We start from the raw sequence: 22,025 nt of genomic DNA on the forward strand, positions 1-22,025 counted from the left end.
CCATTAATACAGATCCATAATTATTCTGCCATTGATACCTTACAGGTGTAGCCTGGGAGAACTTCTGAAAGACTGAATGATTTGCCCAAAATCATATAGTTAATATGGATCAGAGACAGTATTTAAATTAAGCTACATCTTCCTGATTGCAAGATCAGCCCTATTAAGCATTATGTGGCTCTTCCTCAACTTGCCTAAAGTAAGTCTTTAGGAAATATTTGCTGACATCACTAGGTATGTATCCTAAAGAGATTAAAAAAAAAAAAGGAAATGATTCATTTGTATAAAGTTATAACAACTCCTTTTTGTGGTTGCAAAGAATTGGAAATCAAGGACATGCCATCAATTGGGGAATGACTGAACAAATTGTGCTATATGGTTGTGAGAAAATACTACGATGCTATAAAAAATGATGAACAGGTTGGTTTCAGAAAAATCTGGGAAGATTTATATGAACTGATGTAAAGTGAAGTAAACAGAACCAGGAGCACATTGTACACAATGACAACAATATTGTGAGGACGATAACTGTGAGACTTAGCTACTCTGATTATGACAATGATCCAGGCAATTCCAAAAGACCCATGATGAAAAATGCTATCCACCTCCCAGAGAAATGACATTCTTGATGTACCTGATGAATTTTGAGTACAAATTGAAGCCTAGTTGTTTTTCACTTTGCTTTCTTGTATGTGTTTTCTTTTGCAATATGGCTAATACATAAATATGTTTTGCATGTCTTCATTTATATAATTAATATATTACTTACCTTCTCAAGGAGCAGAAAAGGCAGGAGAGAGAATTTGGAACTCAACATTTTTAAAATGAATGTTAATAATCTGTGTAATATAACTGGGAAGTACTTAACAAAATAAATATAAATATGTTTTTAAAAAAGAAATTATCTGTTATATATGAATGAGCTTCTCACCAAATACAGTGACATTTCCTGTCTCTTTATTCTCCATGCTTCCATTATCTCTATTCTCAGATCTATCCTATATGCTGCTACCAGACTAATCTTCTTAAGCTCTGCTTTTATCATGTGATTTTTTTTTCTGCATCAAAACCTATAATCTCTCATTAATTCCTAGTGCATCCCATCTCAATTCCTCTGTATTTTTCAGAACCCTCCCTCATTTTCCCCTGTCCTATCGCATTTTCTTTGCTGTTCTCCAATAAAGACTCTTCTCCTTAAGCTGGGCTTTCTACTGTCTTGCCACATTATACCCTATTCATTTTTTTTTTACCCATGAGCTTTCACTCATGAAATATCATTTTATAGAACTAAGATCTTTCTTCACAACACTCCTAGTAGAGCAAATATTATTATCCCCATCTTACAGATGAGGAAATTGATTCCCTGAGACAAGTATTGACTTGCCTGTGATCACATAGTTAATAGGGTCCGAGGCAAGTTATTAGGTGGCAACAGTGGATAACATGTAGGGCCTGAAGTCAGGAAGATCTAAATCTGACCTCAGGTACTTCCTAGCTGAGTGATCCTGACTAAGTCATTTCACCTATTTGCCAGTTTCCTCATCTGTAAAATGAACTGGAGATACTTCAGTATCTTTGCCAAGAAAACCCCAAATGAGGTCATAAGAGTCAGACGTGCTCTGTCTACTGAGCCATTTAGAAAAAACGCAGATGATCACAAAAAGCACTCCACTTCTGTACCCCCTATTAAATTAAGCAATATGGAATTTGGAGCTCTTTTTGGAGACAGCAGCTGAGAGACCTAAGAGATACATGGTCTGGACCTGAAGTCAGGAGAACCTGAGTTTAAATTCAGCCTTAAGATATTTGCCAGCTATGTAAACCTGGACAAATCAGTAATTTCTGTCTAAAACCCTCTATCTCTCAAGGTTATTGTGAAGATAAAATGAGATATTTCTAAAACACTTCAGAAATCTTAAAGTACTGTATAAATGCTAAATATTGATATTTGGGAAGCAAAGTCTAGATCTAGCCCAGTAATTTCTAAACTTTAATCATGCATGTTATAAGAAATATATATATGGATATTTGTATGTATGTGTATATTTATGTGTCGCACACACACACACACACCCCTCTAGCTGGATGAGGGATAGAGAACTGGGTCTGTAATCAGGAATTCAAATTTGACTTCAGATACTTACTAGCTGTATGACTTGGGGAGACTGATTACCTTTGTCTGCTTAACTCCACTGGAGAAGGAAATAATAAACATTCCAGTATCTTTGCCAAGAAAATCTCATGGATAGTATTGGCTATGTCTTGATCCACAGTGTCACAGAGTCAGTAATGACTGAACAACTAAAGTTTTGCTGTGTACATTATAAAACTTACACAGACAAAAATTTTTTTAAAGATAAAATATTTGATCTGAGAGTCAATAGGGGGAACTTCTGGGATTTATTGAGAAGGGTAATTGTAACATGGTGAAGAAAATCACTTTGGCAGCTGTATGGAGGATGGATCTGAAAAGGGAGAAACTTGAAATGAGATCATTGAATAGTCTAGGGGAGAGGTGAATCAGGGCTTGAATTCGAGTGTGTGATACATGAGTGGAAAAGGGGACGGATGTGACATATGATGCATTAGAAATGATAAAATCTGACAACTATTTGAATGTGTGGGGAGAGTGGAAGCAAAAGTTGGTAATGCCTTGGACAGTAATAGGGAAGTTCCAAAGAGAAATAGGTTTAGGTTTAGTTGAAAAGATAGTACTGAGATCTGCTATGCAGATTGCAACATGTCTAAACTAGTTCATTCATCCTGTGTGACTCATTACTCACCCACTGAAAATGAGAAAGGGGTCTTACTCACTGGCCATTGCCCCAAATCCCAGAAACTAGCACCTGCTGAAGCCAGGAAGTAGTCTGGGGAGCAGATGGGGGTGGGCAGAGGGTGGGACAAGTTGGGGAAGGGAAGAGTGGGGTGGGGATGGGGACTTTTGCCTGTGCAGCTGCTTCAGGGTCCTGGATCCGATTAGGTTATAACTGCCACCGAGATGCTAGCACACTTGTCACAAGCCACAGGAGGCCAGTGGTGGGGCTAGACAAAGTGTAAGAAGGTTGAGCAAAAGGGGGATTGTGTAATCAAATAGCTTTGATTAGCTATCAGGAATAAGGAGGTGAGATGAGACCCATCTTCCTACCCTTCCATTGGTTAGTCACAAACCCTTGGGGAATCATGCCCAATCTTCCCAAGACCTCAGAAGCCCTTTTTGGAAGATCCTTATTTTGGGAGGTTGGATATGGAATTAGGAAAACCTGGGTTCAAAATTTGCTTGGGCTTTTGTAAGCAGAAGGATCCTTAGCTACCTCCCAAAGTTTGAGACAGTTCCCTAAGATTATATAAATTACAATTGTAGAGGAAGTATCCTCTACATAGTTCCCCATGATAAAATCACTTGTGTGGTCCAAAAAAAGAAGAAAAACTGGGGATTATTAATAGCATATATCTCAAAGGACTGTTGTAAAGACTCAAATCAGATGATGTATGCAAAGTGCTTTGCCAAGGATGTGAACCAGCGTTATCAATAGAGTACTTGCACACAGTAGGTACACAATAACTATTTTTTCACTGATTATTTGATTGTTACAGCCAATGGAAACTTCAGAACTTCAGATTCTAGGAATGTTTCTCATCCTGATACAATTATGTATCTCCAAACACACAGTAAAACTATCTTTTGCTACCACACCTCTGTCTCTCTCTTGGCTCAGGATAAAATGTGTGCTGCAAGCTCCAGTTCAAGCCTATCTAGAAAAGCTTCTCCTTCCACTTCCCTGCCTCTCTTAGCCTTAGTTACCATCTTTATCCCTGTCCACTGGTCATCTGTCTCTAAGAGCCTCTGACGGTAGCCTTGTTCTGGGGTGCCACTCCCTGAATGTGGAAAATAACACTTAAGGCTTTTCATCTTCAAAGCCATATCCCAGATAAACAAGCATTAATTTAGCTGGACACTCCCCTGTGCAGCTGGCCACTGTCATTATTCTTGCTCATCTGAATTCATTGAGGGACAGATGGCAAGAACACTGTGAGATTCAGGGACTAATTTGTGCAAGATCACAAGGTGAACCAGGAGACAAGAGGGGAAGATTTCTGAACCCTTGCCACCCCAGACTGGAGTACCCCACCCTCAGCTCCCTCAGTTCAGAAATACAGGTAGCAATTATGTCTCCATTCAGGTTAGGCTGATGCTTTTTAGTGGGACTTTTGTCTGAAAGTCTTTTTTTGATCTCTCAGTTATCAGAAGTCTTTTCTCACTGAGGGGCAGTTAAGTGTTACAGTGGGCAGAATGCTAGATCTGGAGTCGGGAAAACTCATCTTCATGAATTCAATCTAGCCTCAGATGCTTCCTAGCTGTGTGACCCAAGACATGTCATTTAACCCTTGTTAGCCTTAGTTTCCACATCTGTAAAATGAGGGGGAGAAGGAAATGCCAAAACTACATATATATATATATATATATATATATATATATATATATATATATATAACCCAAATGGGGTCATGAAGAGTCAGATATGACTAATCCACAAAACAACTTCTCTTTCTCCCAGCCCCCAATGTTATTTTGCCTTTACTTTCTATAAGAGACACAGTATGATGTAATGGAGAGAATTGGTCTTATGTTAGAAGACCTGAATTAAGTCACATCAGACAAATACTGACTGTGTGACTCTCTAAGTATACTAGATAGCTCTCTGATCTAAGTAGCAAAGAAGATACTGACCTGCTTGGTAGAAGGACTTTACTAAGCCAGAAATTACCTGTTCCAATTAAGTAATTGTTCTTGTCTCCCTTAATTTTTGTGTGTGAGGCAATTGGGGTTAAATGATTTGCTATGACGTGTTATGATTTGAACTCAGATACTTCTGAACTGGTGCTATTCACTGTGCTATCTAGCTGCTCACTCCATTCTTACTTTAATACTTAACTATGTATTTTGTTTGTGATTATCTGTGTCTAAGTTGTTCTTCCCAATAAAACACTGCTGAAGAAATTTTTATTTTTGTCTTTCTAAACCTGGTGCTTAAAACAGTGCCTTGCATACAATTGGCACTCAATAAATAACTGAATTGTCTCCACATGAAGTTAAGCTCCAGGATCCATCATATCTCCCAGCATCTCTTTCCAGCATAGTTGGTTTATTTCTTCTCCCAAACTCTGATCTTAAACCAAGCACCAATTCTCAGATAGGATCCGTGCTGGATATTTGTCTTCATTATGATAACTAAGGGTCAACCTAGATTAAGCAACAATAAACCTTTCGTGTCCCTTTGATATGTTAAGCAGCAAAAACCAGGGACAGATTTGAATTTGTTTATTTTTTCCCTCTTGTTTCCCACTCATTTCCCAATCTATGAACAAGTATTTACTGAGCACCACACCTTGTACCACCATCAGGGGAATTATAAGACAGTATTGCTCATAGGCAGGGACTTCTAGACTAGTTACAATTGGGAGAAAGGCATAGACCTGGGCATGAGACAATGTGATGTCACAAAAAAGAGCTCTGGATAGGAAGTCTGTTCATTGTCTATGACACTTGTTCATGTGGTGGCAGTAGGTAGGTCCTTTTCTCGGACACTTAATTTCTTCATATTATTATCCATTTTTCCCACATAATGGGAATAATACCTGCTCTACTAGGTTGTGAGGAAAACACTTTGCAAACCTCTGAAATGGGAGCTATTACTAATAAAGAACAGCATATAATAGCACTTAATAAAGCAATTAATCTCCCTAACTTGCAAGATTGCTTTGAGGCTGTCCCACACAAATCTTTATTTCCTTTTAATTTCCCAGAAAAACTCGTCTCTCCTTTCACTTAACACAACTCCATCCTCTACAAATCTCCTAGAAGCTCCCAAAGTTAGACCCAGATTCTTCTTGGTTCCATAAGGAGGTATAAATTCAAGAACTAAAAAACCTCAAAATTATGGTTATGTTCTTTTAAATAAACAAATTTAAGCTCCTCCCCTCCCCAATGTGTTTTGCCCATGGGCAGGAAGCTTAAGAGTAGCAACAGCTTGTTCAGGTTGTTCCTTTCATTCACTTTCCTACCTGGCACCTCCTTCCTCCTTTCCTTCTCCAACAGAGGATCCTTCTATTGTTTCTTCGATCCCAATCCTGTGTACCAATTGGGGATCACCTCTGTCAACTGTCATGGAACCTTCCTATCCATTCCATCATCCTCACCCTTCCCCCATCCCTTCTAAGTCTCAACAGATCTCTTTGTACAATAAACAGAAAAAAAAATAGTAATTTCCAGCTGCCTATCACCAACTGCCTCCCATAGCTAAGCAATTGGATATCCTATATTCATCTCAATCTCAATATACATTTAACATTTTTCTCTTCAACTCTTCCCCTTTTCCCAACTTTCTGTATTTCTTTAGAGGATATCACTAGTCTTTATTAGTTAACTTTATACCCTCAGAATCACTGTCAAAATTTAACATTGTTTCTCTGCACCTCTTCCCCTTTTCTGAACTTTCTATATTTCTTTAGAGGGTACCACTATTCTTTATCAGCTAAGTTTACAGCCTCAGAATCAGTCAACTCTTCCCTCTCCAACTTTATATTCAATCAGTTGCCAACTTTTGTTGAACACAATGCCTAGTTCAAAGTGTCTAATAAGCTTTTGATTGTTAATTGATCCACAATATCTCTGGGATCTCTTTTCCTTTTCTCAACTAATCCAAATTCTCATTAGCTCTCACCTCCATCTCTCCAATAATGGGTCTCCCTGACTCAAATCCCTTCTATTCTCCAATTCATCCTCCACACAGTTGTCAAATTATTTTCTTAAAATACAGATTTGACCATATTATTCTTTTGATTAAAGAAGCTCCATTCTTCCTTTTTGGATATAATACAAACTCTTCTGATTGACTTTTAAAGGCCTTCATAATATGGATCCATCAATTATTTCCAGTCTTATTACCCATTACTCCCCTTCAAGTAATCTATGGTCCAACCACTTGGCTTACTTGTTGTTCTTAGACACTATATTCCATCAAACTGATGTCCTTGCTTTCAGTTCAGCCACCACAGTCATTATTTAGGGGAGGAACCCCCGTGGAGAAGGAGCCAACATCCCTACCACCACCAACTGCCAACCAACTGCCATCAGCAGGGCAGCCAAGTCAGCCTAACTGGAACATCAAGGAACCCTGAGGAAAATACAGGAAGTACCATGAGTCAGATGGGTTAAACCACTAACCATCATCTCCTTTCAGATGCTGGTGGAGGTGGCCCAAGATTCAAGAGCCCCAGAAATAGCAACACCCTATCCAGAGTACTAGCCCTGCTATCACACCTGTCCTCCACCCATCATCCAAGGACTTATCCCTTATGGAGATGGATCTTGGCAATAGGCTCTGTGAACTTTAGTCCATTGTCTACCTGGTTAGTGCCCACTGCTCCTGAAGACCAGGAAAGGAAAATTCTCATGACCACAGTCTTTGACATGTGTTCATGTTCAACATCAGAAACAGATTTTCCCTGCAATAGAAATGACTTTAAAGAAGATAAACCATCATCTCCTTTGCTGCTGCCTCTAAAGGGCTATTGAGCTTTTCCATTTGCAGAAGATTCCTCCTTTATGTATTGTCCCCCCTAAAAGAATGTTAGCTTTTGAGAGCAGAGACTCTTGCTTTTCTATTTGGTTCTCAAATATATATTTTATTGATGTCTTTTATTTTTTTATATCTCATGAATTTCCTCCTCTATCCTTCCCTGCCTTCCAGATAGTCATCCCTTAAAACAAAGAATTTTTTTTTAAAAGAAGAGAAAAATAATTTAACAAAACTAATCAAGATTAAGTCAACAAACATTTATTTAAGTTCTTACCATGTGCCAAACATGGTGCTATGTGGTAGGGATATAAACATAAGGAAAAATCAATTATTGTTCCCAGTGAGCTCAAAAGGTTTTTTGGGGAGACAACATGCAAATAACAATGTACAAATAAGATATGCTGAATTATAGGATAAATAGGATGATCAACAGAAGGAAGGCTTTATCAGCATGGGGACATTCAGCAAATAGGGTCAAGGAGGCAAGGAGAGACAGGGCTGGGATAGGTTATGGTTTATCTTAAAATTTCCATTTTTTTCAATGTTCCACACTTGTGGGCTCTTCTGCAATGAAATTAGGAAGTATCTTCCCATATCTCTTTTGTAGGTCAAGCTTAGACATTATAATCTATTATAATATCTGTATTAAATTATTTTGTAGTTTCTTCTTTCCATTTACAATGTTGTCACTGTTTTTGACATTTTCCTGGTTCATCTTACTTTGCTTCATATTAGTTCATATCAGTCTTTGAATGCTTCTCAATATTCCTCACATTCCTCTTATAGCTCAATAATATTCTATTACATTCACATACCACAATTTTTTAATCATTTTCAAATCAGTGGACATCTATCTATTTCAAATTCTTTACTACCACAAAAAGCGCTCCTATAAATATTTTGGTGCATATGAGCCTTTTTTTGAAGAGGGTATTAATTGCCTCCTTGGGGGTATACCTAGTGGTAGAATCTCTGTGTTAAGGGAGAGGAATATTTTAACCATTTTAATTACATAATTCCCAATTGCTTTTTAGAATAGTTATACTATTCATAATATTCTTATATTTTATCGTCTTTGCCAATTTGCTGTGTATGGGATGGAAGAAATGGCTGTTTTGATGTGCATTTCTCTTATCATTAATGATTAGAAGCATTTTTTCTTATGTTTGCTAATAGTTTGCAAGTCTTTTGAAAATTATTTTTTCACATACTTTGACTACAATGACTTTTGGTTATATGTATATATATGCATATGTAAACACACATGTATGTGTATGTATATCTGAATATACATGTGCATACATGTGATTCTGTATTATATATATGCTTATTTGAACAAAATGCATGTATGTGTATAAATATATATACACACAAATATATATTATACACACACAAACACATATACATATTTGTTGTCTATATGTTTTGGATGAAAAATCCTTATCAAAGATACTTGAAAGATTTTTTTCCCTCCCTGTTCACTGCTTCCCTTCTTATTCTAGATGAATTACTTGTGTTTGTGTTAAAGTTTTTCACTTTTATATAATTTATCTATTTTGTCTCTTGTAACAGCCTCTTTGCCTTCATCACGTATCCATAGCTGAGAAGTATATGATGTTTTTCTTTTCATTTTTGATGTTGTTCAGGTCACATATCCATTTTGAATTTGTTGTTGAATATGGTGCATATTGCTGATCTAAGCTGAATTTCTTCCAGATTGCTTTCCAGTTTTCCCAACAATTCTTGTCAAGAGACTTGATAAAGCGCAGATATGACCATGTCATTCATTTAATTAAGGAGCTTCATTCTGCCTCTTAAGAAAGAATACAAACTCCTCTTGTTGACTTTTAAAGCCCTTCACGACACGGCTCCAGGCTACATTTCCAGGTTCATTACCCATTATACTCCTTCATGTAATCTATAGTGTAACTACACGGGTACTTTTTTTCCCTTGAGGATCTTCTGTTCCACAAACTGATTGTTGAAATGAGTTCCCAAAGTCATTTTGAAGCTGACAAACTGAGAAGGAAAAAAAAAGAAAAAGAAAAAACAGGCAGAAAAGCCTAGGATTGAGAGGTAGAGGGATCATCTAGCACAGGGCTTTTTAAACTTTGTCCACTTGCAACCCATTGTTGCCTGAGAAATTTTTACAGGACCTTGAGTATATATAGGCATCTAGCATATATACAAATCAAACATTTACTGATAATCATAAATTAATTTTAAAATATTCTTTGGTATACATATAATTCTATACCATTTATTAAAAATGAAATGTGCATACTAATGAGTTGGATGTGTTTGTTTATTTTATAAAGAATTAAATCTTGGCAGAATGTTTAATATTTTACTTTTGTCAAATTTTCCCATGACCTCCAAATTCAGTTATACAACTCCATATGAGGTTTCAATTTATAGTTCAAGATGCTTTGATCTGGCAAAGTTGTCACATTTCTTCAGATGAACAACTGGAAGCCCAGAGAGGGGCGGAATTTTCCCAGATTCCCACAGTGGATATGCATTGAAATCAAGATTCTGCTCACTAGGTATTTAAGCAGCACTATACAGAGAGCATAATACCTGGGACCAGGAAGACCTAAATTCAAATCCTGCTTCAAATACTAACCTGTGTGATCCTGAGCAAATCATTAAAATTCTCTGTGCCTCAGTTTCCTCTTTTATAAAATACAATATGATGTCTCGGGGCTTTCCATTTCCAAATCTATGATTCTGTGAACTACAATTTGTGTCCCACACTATACTGAGTCCACATCCAGGAACTGGGTTACTAGGCTTGCAGTCAAGAAGACCTCAGTTTAAATCTGCCCTCAGAAACTGACTAGTTTAGTTTACCTCAGTTTCCTGAACTGTATAATGGAGATAATAATGGCACCCACTTCACAGCATTGTTGAAAGCTCCAATGAGATAATATTTGTAAAGTGCTTAGAATGATGTCTGGCACAGAGTAGATGCTATAAAAATGCTTATTTCCTTTCCAATTTTATCACAATGTTTCTTCAGGATATACTGAATGCTACTTCTTCAGCAATCTTTTCACCACCCAGAGAAATACACACAACTAGAGATTCCCATGATGGTATTGTTTTCCATTGTTCTAAGGTGGGTATTGAGATGGGGGAAAGAAGGCAGGAAGGAAGAACAGCTCATCAGAGGAATCTGAACAAGAGTCAGGCTCCAAAAGAAATAAAGGATGCAAGGGATGAGTCTGAGCAGTCATGTTTCCCCTGATCTGTTATGATTATAAGCAATATTTGGTGGGAGGAAAACTCTCCTGGAAGCAGACACGGTATATCTTGTTTTATTTTTAATTAAATGGGATTTTTTGGAAGCCAGTCCACTCTTTGCTGCCAGACTCACAGCTCTAGTTGTACTCATTTCCTTTGATCAGAAGATGGCTGGGTGACAAGATTGTCTTTCTTAAAAATAGTCCCAGGGAAGGAGAAATCTATTTGAGGGTGCTTCCTTCCCTTCCTGTGGCAAGTAGAGAACTCATAGTAAAGAGGAAAATTTAGTTTTGCAGAGCCCAAAGTCCTAACCTCAGCAACAATTTTGGAAGGCTATTTTTAGGGGTTCTTGTGAAGCTGTTTCTCATAAACTAACTGAAGTAGAAAGTAAAAATGGCTAATAATATACTGTCCAGAATCAAAGTTGAAAGTGTGAGGGGTTTACAATCAAGGGATTGTAAAATGAGGGGGAGAGTCTGTCAGGGGAAAAGGGTCTCAGAAAGCATCTATTCCAACCTGATGGGGAATCCCCTTTACATTACAATTGACAAATGGTCAGGCATCCAATCTGTACTTGAAGACCCCCAGGAATGGCAATCACTTCATTCCAAGTAGTCCATTCTGCTTGGGAAGGTCTAATTGTTTTACATAAAGCAAGATCTTTCTACTTCCATTTTTCACTGTTGTTTTGCCTTCCAAAGCCAAACAGAGCCAACATATTCCTCACTAACTTTAGATGTTGAAAACAGTGATCATATTTCTTTCTCTCACCCACTTACCCACCTACTCAAGTCTTCTCCACGTTAAACATCTCAAGTTCCTTCAACACAAACAAGGTTTTTAAAAAATCTTTTTTATTATGCCGAATCTGAAATTCTTTTGTTTTCCTTCAATTTGCTGCTCCTTGAAGGCAGCAACTATTTCTTATTTTTGTTCTACTATCCCAGTACCTCTCACAGAACCTGTTCCAGTGCAGAGGTTTACTTTATAAATGTTTTGCTGAACTTGAACTGCGTCACACACTTCCTGCACTATCTGCTCTATTTTTACCATCTCCGGCTCAATACTCTTAGTTTTTCACGATCTTACCTGAGACTCCTCATCTCCTCAACTATGTTGGAAGGTCCTTGATAACAGAGGGTTTCTTAGTGCTTCCTACATGCATGTACATGACCACCTTCCTAGACCTGGAATCTAGAAAGTTCCAGAACAGTCAAGAAAAGAAAGTGTGCTTTTAATAAAGGCTCAGTGAAGGACATCTCCTTTATTAGACCATCTGTCCAGGCTTGGGATCCAGTCCCTAGGGTCACTGTACCCTTTCAGCTTCTAGTATAGTACATATAAACAGTAAGCACTTAAAATATTATTGATTGGCTTACTAGGGACAATTGTATATCTTATTATTTATGAAATGCCTACTGTCTGCAAAACACTGGCAGGTTCTAAGAAAGGTACAAAGATAGATATGATATTTATAAACCAGTCCAATTCTGTACTTTCTCCTACTCTCAAATTCTAACTCCCTTCTCCTGTTTACTCATTAGACTTAAACCTTGGATCACTTCCACCTTCTGCTTCTTCCAACTGGATCTAGTACAAATTTATGTTATCTAATCTCAACTGGCCATTCACTGAAACAAGACAATACCTTTTTCCTCCTTGATTCTCTATTCCACTTTTCACAAAGGCTATTTCAGACTTTTTCTTGACTTTTCAAACCTCAAGCATTAACTTCTCCCACCTTCTCAATTAATGGCAAGGTCTTAATAGTTTATTTAAAAATAAATTCTGGTTATACACTGAGAACTTCTTCCCTTTTCCCTCTTCCTCCTTCCTCCTCAGCTGACAAAACCTTCCCCTTCATTTTACAACTTCCTGATTTCATTCTCCTCCCCCTACCACTTTTTTCCCCTTTATTCCAGTTTTGGATGAAAAGATGGTCCTTTTCCTCTATAACATAACCCTCTCTATACATGTACTGTTGATCCCCATCCACCACTATCTTCTACAGCAAATTTTTCCCATTATAATTCCCCCCTTCTAATTACCAATCTTTTTCTAACTATAGATTAGGAACATCCAAGTTTCTCCCATTTTCCCAAAATCCTCACAGGAGTCTATCATCCTATATTTCTCTCTCTTTTTCAGCCAAACTCCATGAAAAAGCCATTTATACCTCTTGCCAAAAGTGATGAAATTAAAATGCAGAGAAAAAGAGTCATAAATGTGGGGGCATATGGAAATGTACTTTATTGAACTATGTGTGCTTCTGATTATGGTTTTGTCACAACAGTCCATCACTTTAGATTGACTGTTATGCCTGCAATATACCCCTTCCTCACTTCTGTCACATAGAATTCCATTCCTTCAAGATGGAACTCAAGTATCACTATATTAAAAAGTTTCTCCTGATCTCCCTGCTGCTATTTCCCTTTCTTCCAAGCTATCTCGTATTTAACTATTTTATATTTATTCTTTTTTAAATTTATCATTTTATTTTATTTTTTAAAGCTTTTTATTTTCAAAACTTCTGCATGGATAATTTTTCAACATTGACCCTTGCATAGCCTTGTGTTTCAGATTTTCCCTTCCTGCCTCCCACTCCCTCCCCTAGATGGCAAGCAATCCGTATATTTATTCTTTAGAGTTGTTTTGTGAATGGTTTTATAATAGGCACTTGATGCCTATTAAAAAGGAAATTAAAGGAAATTATTTCACATTCGAATTTGTATTCCTAACAGCTAGCAAAGTAGTATGGAGTAGCCACTTCAATAGTCACAACAATTAATGTATGTCAATTGTCAGTCTACAAGCATTTAAATGCTTACCATGTGCAAGGCTGATCAGTTGGTTGTCCTTTGTTCTCAAAGAGAACCAAAATGATGTCCCTGTGTTAGAGCCAAGTTACAGTATGACCGACTGGGACCGAACAGTCAGGTACAAACTAAGGATGCTCTACCACAGGTCAGGTATAATCGTCCATGTGAACAATTGGGGGAGATTCTTTAAATTTGTGCATCTCCAGTTCCTTTTGGGCTTCTTCAGTTTTGCTTTGCTCATAAAGCACAGTGCTTCTCTGACAAGAACCTTCCAGGCTGTGCTAACCACTAGGGATCCCAAGAAAGGCAAAGGCATGCTGCTTGCCCTCAGGAAGCTCATATTCTAATGAGGGAGACAGCTTGTGAGTAATTAATTCTAAAATATGTAGAGCATAAATGGGAGATAATCTCAGAGGGAAGGCACTGGCCACAGAGAGTGATTAAATATTCATGATCAGTGTGAGGGCAGAAATAATAGTCCAGGTGGCATTTATTAGTTATTCCTTTGGGCTGGGGATGGGCTGTGTGGGTGTGCTTATAGCACTGTTTGCTCCCAGTTAACAAATGTTTAGTTTCCTTATCTTGGGGAAGTGTAATTGGTCCTGGTGCCAACCCTTTGCCTGCTTGATCTCACATCGGGGCTTGTAATATTTAATGAAGTCAGGCTTCTCCACAGCCTCTAGCCAAAGGGCCAGGTTCTCTCCATTAGAGAGGGGGAAGGAGAGTGGGTGAAAATGACCCAGCCCTAGGTTACTAGGTAACCCAAGATAGATATCTTTAATAGAGCCTAAAATACCGACCTCACCTTGGTCTGATGGTGATCTATAGCCAGCCTTCATTGTGTTCCAGAACACCAATTCTTTGTAAATGGCAGAGGAAGGGCAAATGACTTCCTAGAGTGCCCAAGATGTAAACTGGGAATAACTGTGTAGGTCATTGGCCTTGAGGTTTATGAGGTTTCTAGGAGGGAAATTGGAAAGAAAGAGTGAGGTCCAAATCTCTAGAAAGTTTGCCTAATATCATAACATCCCAAAGTACTCCTTGAAATCATATTACCCTACTCCTGCAGAGCCTCTTTTTGTACTTTTCCAGCCTAAAAGTATTATGTAAATGTCAACTATTATTGTCAGGTAAACATTCTACCTGACAAAGAAAAAATCATCTCAAGTTATGCATTATGTTTGAAGCAGGTGAGAAGGAAGAAAGTTCAAGAATTCAAAATGATAGATCAACCAATGATTTTTTCTCCCTTCACTGATCTTTGTAGAATACCTCTTATCTATATCAGAATCAGAGATCAGAAAACCTAGAAAAGGGCCTCATACATCATCTAGTCAAAGTCTCATTTTCCATTCAAATGACAAATTTAATCATATGCTCTCACATATATAATCATCTCAATAGGATTAAATTATTTCAAGACAAAGGAAAATGCTATATCTATATGTGTGTGTGTTTTTCCCCATAGCAATCTAGCATAGTGCTTTGCACACAGTAGGAATTTATTAAGTATTTGTTGAATGAGTCAATCAATCAGTTCCTAAATGGGGCTCCAGCTAGAGATTATCCAGACTGTGGTTCCATGAATGATGAGGATGATCATGGGGATGATGTTAAAGAAATAAGACCATTTATTTCAGTTGGTTAAAGTGTGGTATTAGCAAGCCAATGTTATAAGAAACTGATCACCACAATTAAATCTGCACAGAATAAAACCATTTCCCCTCAGCCACAGATCTGTAAATCTAATCCTGGGTCAGCTATCTCACAAATTCATACCTTTGAGACAGTAGAAATAGTTTAGAACAAATCTCTCACAAAAAAAATTCAAGGTGTCATTAGACCTAGTCTAGAAAAAATTGTGAAGCTATGTTGAAGACACTGACCACATTTTTTCTCACCAAATTAGATACAGAAGATTGCTCAGTTATCTTGCTATCTTTTCAGCAATGGATGCTAAGTGGACTGAACCTCACTGTTTAAACAGAAAAATTTTTGGAGACAGAAAACTATCCAAAAAGGAGTAAGTTCTAAGACTTTGAGTAAAATTTCTATCTCAATGCAAAAATACAAATTTACCAAAGTGACTTCTATAAATAGAGAATATAATTCTTAACAGAAACTAGAACGACAAAGAGGAGATCAGAATTATATGACAAGGGGTGGGGTGGGGAAGGTGGGTCAGTATGTAAAGGAAGTAATAGATGATTCATGGGTAGCACATATCCATTGGTATCCTTAGAAAGACCTAAAGAAAGCCCTTCCTCCCCAGTAGAACAGCAATATTTCACAGAACCAGAATTTAGAGCTGGGAGGGATGTTAGAGGTTATCTATTCCAACCAACTCATTTTGCAGTAAGGGAAACTGAGGCCCAGAATGATTTACCCAATTTCATAGAATAGTACTAGCAGAAACTGGATTTGAACCCAGATTCCCAGATTTCAAATTCTTTGCCCTCCCTACTGTACCATATCATCATCATCATCATCATAACAATAATAGCAAGAACAATGGCTAAATCTACACAGAACTTGAAAGTTTGCAAAGCACTTCATATATTATCTTATTTGATTTTCACAAAAGTCCCCTGTGAAAGGTGTTATAATTATCTCCACGTTACAGATGAAGAAATTGAGGCTGAGAGGTTAAGTGACTTGCCCAGATTACATAGCTAATATCCGTGGGTAGTATTTGAACTCAGATCTCTGGTATTCCAAATCCAGCCCTCTACTCACAATACCAAAGGGCTTCCTAGAGTTACATAAGATGGGTGTGGTTGAGTTGTAGTCTATCTTAAGGTAGGAAGTACCCACATCAATGAAACTGATTCATAAATTTGATTCATCAAAATAACCCTAAGCTATGGGAGACACAGGAATGACTTTGTCTCAATCCTCTTTCTTCTTGCCCAGAATGAAGCTAGAGAAAATCTCACCACTATATTGAATAAATTTCAAATTCAAATCATCCTACCTCACCTGGCCCTCACTGCAGCTCAGCAGTTCTTTTATTCACCGCTAATTGATTCTCCATCTCATTTTCTTCAGAAGCTTTTTTAAACTTTTTTTTTCCTATTGAAGCCCTCTCCATTTCTTTCTCCTCCTCAACTACATATTTAGATTTTTTTTTTAATTGAAAAAAAGAAAGGAAGTCATTAAAATTGAGTTGGCTATTCTCTCATTCTCTTTATCTCAAAATCCCTTGACATCACCTCCGGCTCTCTCCTCCTTTCCCTGGTTTCTCATAATGAGGTAGTCCCTCTTGCCAAAGTCAATCCATCTACATGGGCATTTGTTCCAATCCCTCCCATCTTCCCCAGCAGATTGTAACTACACTCATTCTCTCTCTCTGGACTCTTCAATCTCTCCCTATGAATTGTTTCTTCTCTACTGGCTTCAGATATGCCCAGATTTTCTTCATTCTTAAAACAAGTATAATAACAAGGCAGATAATATAGCTCAGTGAATAGAACACTGGCCCTGGAATCAGGAGGAAGTGAGTTCAAATGTGACCTCAGATACTTAACACTTACTAGCTGTGTGGAAAAATCACAGCCCCAATTGCTTCTCAAAAAAAAAGCAAAAACAAACAAAAAAGAAACAAAATCCACAAAGTTTTCACTAGACCTTAACATCCCTTCAAACTAGCATCCTATAACTTTTCTTTCCCAGGCAAATTCCCTGAAAAATTTGTCTACACTCCCTGTCAAATTTGTCTACACTCCCTGTCTGATACCTCTCTTCCTTCTCATCCTTACATTACCATCTGCCCTTTGGATATCTCAAATTAGATGTCTCATAAGCACCTCAAACTCAGAATGTCTAAAACTGAACTCATATTCAAACTCTTCCCTCTTTCCAGTTTGCCCATTACTGCTGAGGGTACCACCGTCCTCCAAGTCACTTGGACTGATAACTTTGGTATCATTCAATTCAGGCCAGTTCCAATGATCTTGTGATGAAGAGAGTCACCTACCCAGAGAGAGGACTGTGGGAACGGAGTGTGGATCACAACATGGCATTCTCACTTTTTTTGTTGATGTTTGCTTGTATTTTATTTTCTTTCTCATTTTTTTCTTTTTGATCTGATTCTTCTTGTGTAGCAAGATAATTGTATAAATATGTATGCAATATATTGGATTTACATATATTTTTATCATGTTTAACATATATAAGATTATTTGCCACCTAGGGGAGGGGATAAGGAAAGGGGTAGAAATTGGAACACAAGGTTTTTCAAGGATCAAAGGTGAAAAATTATCCTTGCATATGTTTTGAAAATTAAAAGCTTCAAAAAAAAAATCTTTGGTGCCATCCTCATTCTTCGTTGAACCTACCCAACATACTCAATCTGTTGTCAAATTTTGTCACACGCACACACAATACTGTGTGTATCTATGGATTTATATCCTAACAGCCACTGTCCTCATTCAGGCTTTCCTCATCTCACACCTGGACTGCTGCAATAACCTTCTGTTTGTAGGTAGATTACTACAACAGCCTCTAGCCTCGTCTCTTCCAATTTCAATCTATCCCCATCAACTGCCAAGGTAATTTTCCTAAAGCATAGACCCATGTCACACCCCTTACTCAAATAAACTTAGTGGCTTTCTATTACCTCTGGAATTAAATATAGAGTCCTCTGGCATTTCAAGCTCTTTAAATAGCCCCTTCACACTCTCCAGACTCCCCTTCACTTTCCATTATTCAGCTAAATTTCCTTCCGTGCTGTTCCTCTCACATAGGACTCCACTTTCTCTTCTGTAATTGTTCACAGGCTATCCCCACCTTACTTCTGCCTCTGACCTTCTGTGGGTCCCTTCAAGCCTTGGTTCAAATCCCAATTTTGTCTGGTCCCCTCCACAATCCCATCATTCTCCAGTGCCTTCCTCCATGACTATGTGAATTCCTTGGGAACAGGGACTCTTATCTCCCTTGCTTTGCATCCCTAGTACTTAGCAGAGTGCCTGTCACCTAGAACACACTTGATGAATGTTTACTGACTGACCAAGAATGGGATTAGATTATCTTTTGGCCTGCTTTGTTAAGAGACCCTCAAGGCTTTGCAACAGAGGGGGAGAGAGACAGACAGACAGGCAGGTCAGATGAGAGAGACACAGAGACAGAAGAGACAAAGAGAGAAAAGCTGCTTCTGGGTTTTTCTCTAACTGCAAGTCAAGTACCTCTGCCAGCTGCTTGCTGCTCCACCCATCAGGAAGGGGGCCAAAAGAGAAAGCCAAGAGAGGAAAAGAGGCTCCTTAGAAGACCTCTGTGTTGCTAAGACCCACCCACTTCCCGTTGAGTCAGGTTATGGCTCAGTTCCTTGCCAGGTTTCTTATTGGTCAGAGGATTCCCTGAATATTGAAAGCTATTTTACACCTTCCAAATTCCAAACTCCAGACCAGATCTGAGAAATAGGTGGAGGTATCTTCACTGCTCAACCACCAGCCTGCCCAGTAGACAACAGAGAGCTGCCTCAGTCCAGTCCCACAATTCATTGGGGCCCACTTTCTGGCTAGAGCAAAGTTGAGGAGAGGCTTTACGCTTCTCCTACCCCATCCCAAAGAGCCAGGAGGTAACAAAGGGTGACAATTGACAATAATGTTTGACCTGCACTATAGCATCCTGCTATAGATGCTCTCCAGGTACTTATTCCACAGCCCAAGGTGATGTAGTGGAAAGAAAGGTAACTGAACTGACAGAGCGCCACTGAGGATTATTTCTCCCTTTTCTTGTTGAGTCTAATCTTTGACTACCATTTTTCTAGTTTTTGGGTAACCTGGGCTCACTTTAGGGCAAAAGACTGTGAGAGAGAGTAGAGTTGTGAGTAAGCAGTTTGTGAGCCTAGCAGACTGGACCCCCACCCCCTTCTTCCATTTGTCCTTCAATTCAGATTCAAATGGGAAAAATTCTTCCTCATCACACAGCTATGGCCCAGTTTGATTATTGCTGGGTGAAGTCAGGCAACTGACTGGCAGGAAGAATAATGTCAGCTGATGTGATGAATGGAGGTGGAGTCTAAGTGAGACTTCCTAGTCACCATCTGGCCTTCTCTTGCCTTCCTTTTCAGTGATCCAAACCTGGAATGTCTTCTCTTTACAGCTTGTTTTCCCATTATTTGGTTCTTACCCCAGAGATAACTTAATCCTGCAAGATCACGTTAGCCCTCTAAACTCCCACCTCATCAGGACCCTCTCTCTCCCCTGGTGCTTCCTTTCTTCCCTCTGATTGGAAGGAGGAGACCTCTCCCAGAATCACAAGTTAAGGTCCAAGTTCAAGTTATCTCTCTTTTCGCTTCCCATTTCTGCAGCCCAAGACATCCATTACATCATTTTCCATTTCTGGTCCTCTGTGTATACCTTCTCCACTCTCTCTACCTAGCTCCCACTTCTGTTTTCTATTTACTTTTGTAAAGTGCTTCCCTCATTAGCCTGTAAGTTCCTTTAAGGACAGGAACTGTCTTTTGCCTTTCTTTTTATCTCTTGTACAATCCAGCGATTGGCTCAGAGTAGGCACTTAATCAATATTTATTGACTAACTGACTAACCCTTCCTCCTACCCCAAACATTATCTTAGTCTCTGTCCCTTATCAAGTCCTTACTTTTGAGGGATCTTAAATTCTGAAAGTTTTCAAGACCCAAAAGAAAGACTCCCTAATGGCAGAATTTCCAGCATAGTACTAGATAGCTAGGAGATATTTAAGGAGACTAGATCATCTGGATACTTCAAATCATACAATGCAGGTAGCTTCCTTCTCTATCTGATTGTAAGGCTGGCCTATGCATGTTCTTCTAAGGATACTTCAGCCATTTGAAAATGAAGGTAATATATTAGATCAGTAAAGAGAAGGTAAAAGAGGAAATCAAATAATATTTCCTTCTGTTTCCAGGAGGGCTGAATTCAATTCTTGGTTTAGTAACGCGATCATGAGAAAAAACACTTATCTACTTAGCCTCAACTTTCTCATCTGTAAAAAGGGTACACTAACATGTGGGCTATCTAAACCTCCTCCTGAGAGATATCAGGCAAGAGTGCAGAGGTTCTTGATCCCTTTTAGCATCAGGATTATTCTTAATGCCAAAAAACTTTACAAATACCCACATGATAGTGCTATTTATTAGTAGTATCAATTAAGAAAATACGTCAGGAACCCTTTAAAATTATTGTTAATCATAAATATTCATCCATATACATTTGAAATGTTAATACATATTGTGGCAAGTTATTAATTAGGCTACAGAAGGTATGCTTGCTTATTTATCATAGTGCTCCCGTGAACTTTTGCAATGACTCTGTGGCCTCCCATGGGTTTGCAACAACTAACTACCCAACTAGTTTCCAATTTGAATTAGGAGTCAAAAGATGTGAATTCCCATCGTGGCTCTTCCACTAACTGATTGTGTGATCTTGGGCAAGCTTCAGTTCCATCATCTGAACCAGACCCCTTTTGACTTGAAGTTCTCTTCTTCTGTACCTCAAGGTTACTGTGTAAATGCTAGCTGTTCTTATTGAAATTGGGGCCAAAATAAGAGTAACATATATTAGTCAGGGACAGATTCTCTGACTAGGAAGACTTTTTTTTTTTCCCCCTGAGGCAATTGGGGATAAGTGACTTGCCCAGGGTCACACAGCCGGGAAGTGTTAGGTGTCTGAGGCCAGATTTAAACTCAGATTTGACTTCAGGGTTGGAGCTCTATCCACTGCACCACCTAGCTGCCCCAATTAGGGAGACATTTTAAGAAATATGATGGAGGCCCAAGAATAAGGAAGGCAGTCTTAGGTTGGACGTCAACTCAAAGAGTAATTTCTCTATGGAAGGTCCGGTAAAAGGTACTAGATTTGTAGTAGGGATAAACAGGGTTTAAATCCCAGATCTGGCATGTACAAAATCATCCTTTTATATCTCTGGTCCTCTATTTCTTTATTTGTGAAATGGGGAATAATACCTGGACTACTAACATCACAGAGTGATGCTGATCAAGCAAGATCATGTGATATATAAAGCACTTTATAAATCTTAAAGAATCAAAAAAGTGTAATTTTGTTATTATTATTCGTTATCCTATTAATTGTCTTGGAGTTTCAAAGAAGAAACCATTCCTGTCTGAATGTGAAAACTTACCTCTGCAAGTGAGATGATAAGGTTTGTATACAATGGCTAAAAAAACAATGTAAAATCTGAGAAACACAAAGATCTTTAAAAACTCAGAGGGCAGTCAGTTGATGAAAAAATATTTATTAAACAACTATCATGTGCCAAACTCTGTGCTAAACACTGGGGATACAAAGGCAAGAGATGATCCCTGCCCTCAAGGACTTTACCATCTAATAAATAGGGAAAACTATAGGCAAACAACTCTGTACAAACAAGCTATATACA

At 38.3% G+C, this 22,025-nt stretch overlaps 1 protein-coding gene across 11 annotated transcripts in view; it reads right to left on the reverse strand.

Annotated features, from left to right (window-relative positions):
* The window catches only part of ADORA3 (adenosine A3 receptor), a 68,299-nt gene extending 61,095 nt beyond the window's left edge, over positions 1 to 7,204 (reverse strand). For 4 of the 11 annotated variants that reach the window (XR_004234014.1, XR_004234015.1, XR_004234016.1 and 1 more), the window contains exon 1: positions 6,993 to 7,204. The gene's annotated coding sequence lies outside the window, so the exon portion shown is untranslated. Of the gene's footprint in view, positions 1 to 6,063; positions 6,130 to 6,992 lie in introns of all 11 variants that reach the window. The other 7 variants (XM_031967286.1, XM_031967285.1, XM_031967280.1 and 4 more) reach the window with 4 other exon arrangements.
* Between the last annotated feature and the right edge of the window lie 14,821 nt (positions 7,205 to 22,025).

This window comes from Sarcophilus harrisii, chromosome 4 (assembly GCF_902635505.1).
Source record: "Sarcophilus harrisii chromosome 4, mSarHar1.11, whole genome shotgun sequence".
Lineage (NCBI taxonomy): Eukaryota > Metazoa > Chordata > Mammalia > Dasyuromorphia > Dasyuridae > Sarcophilus > Sarcophilus harrisii.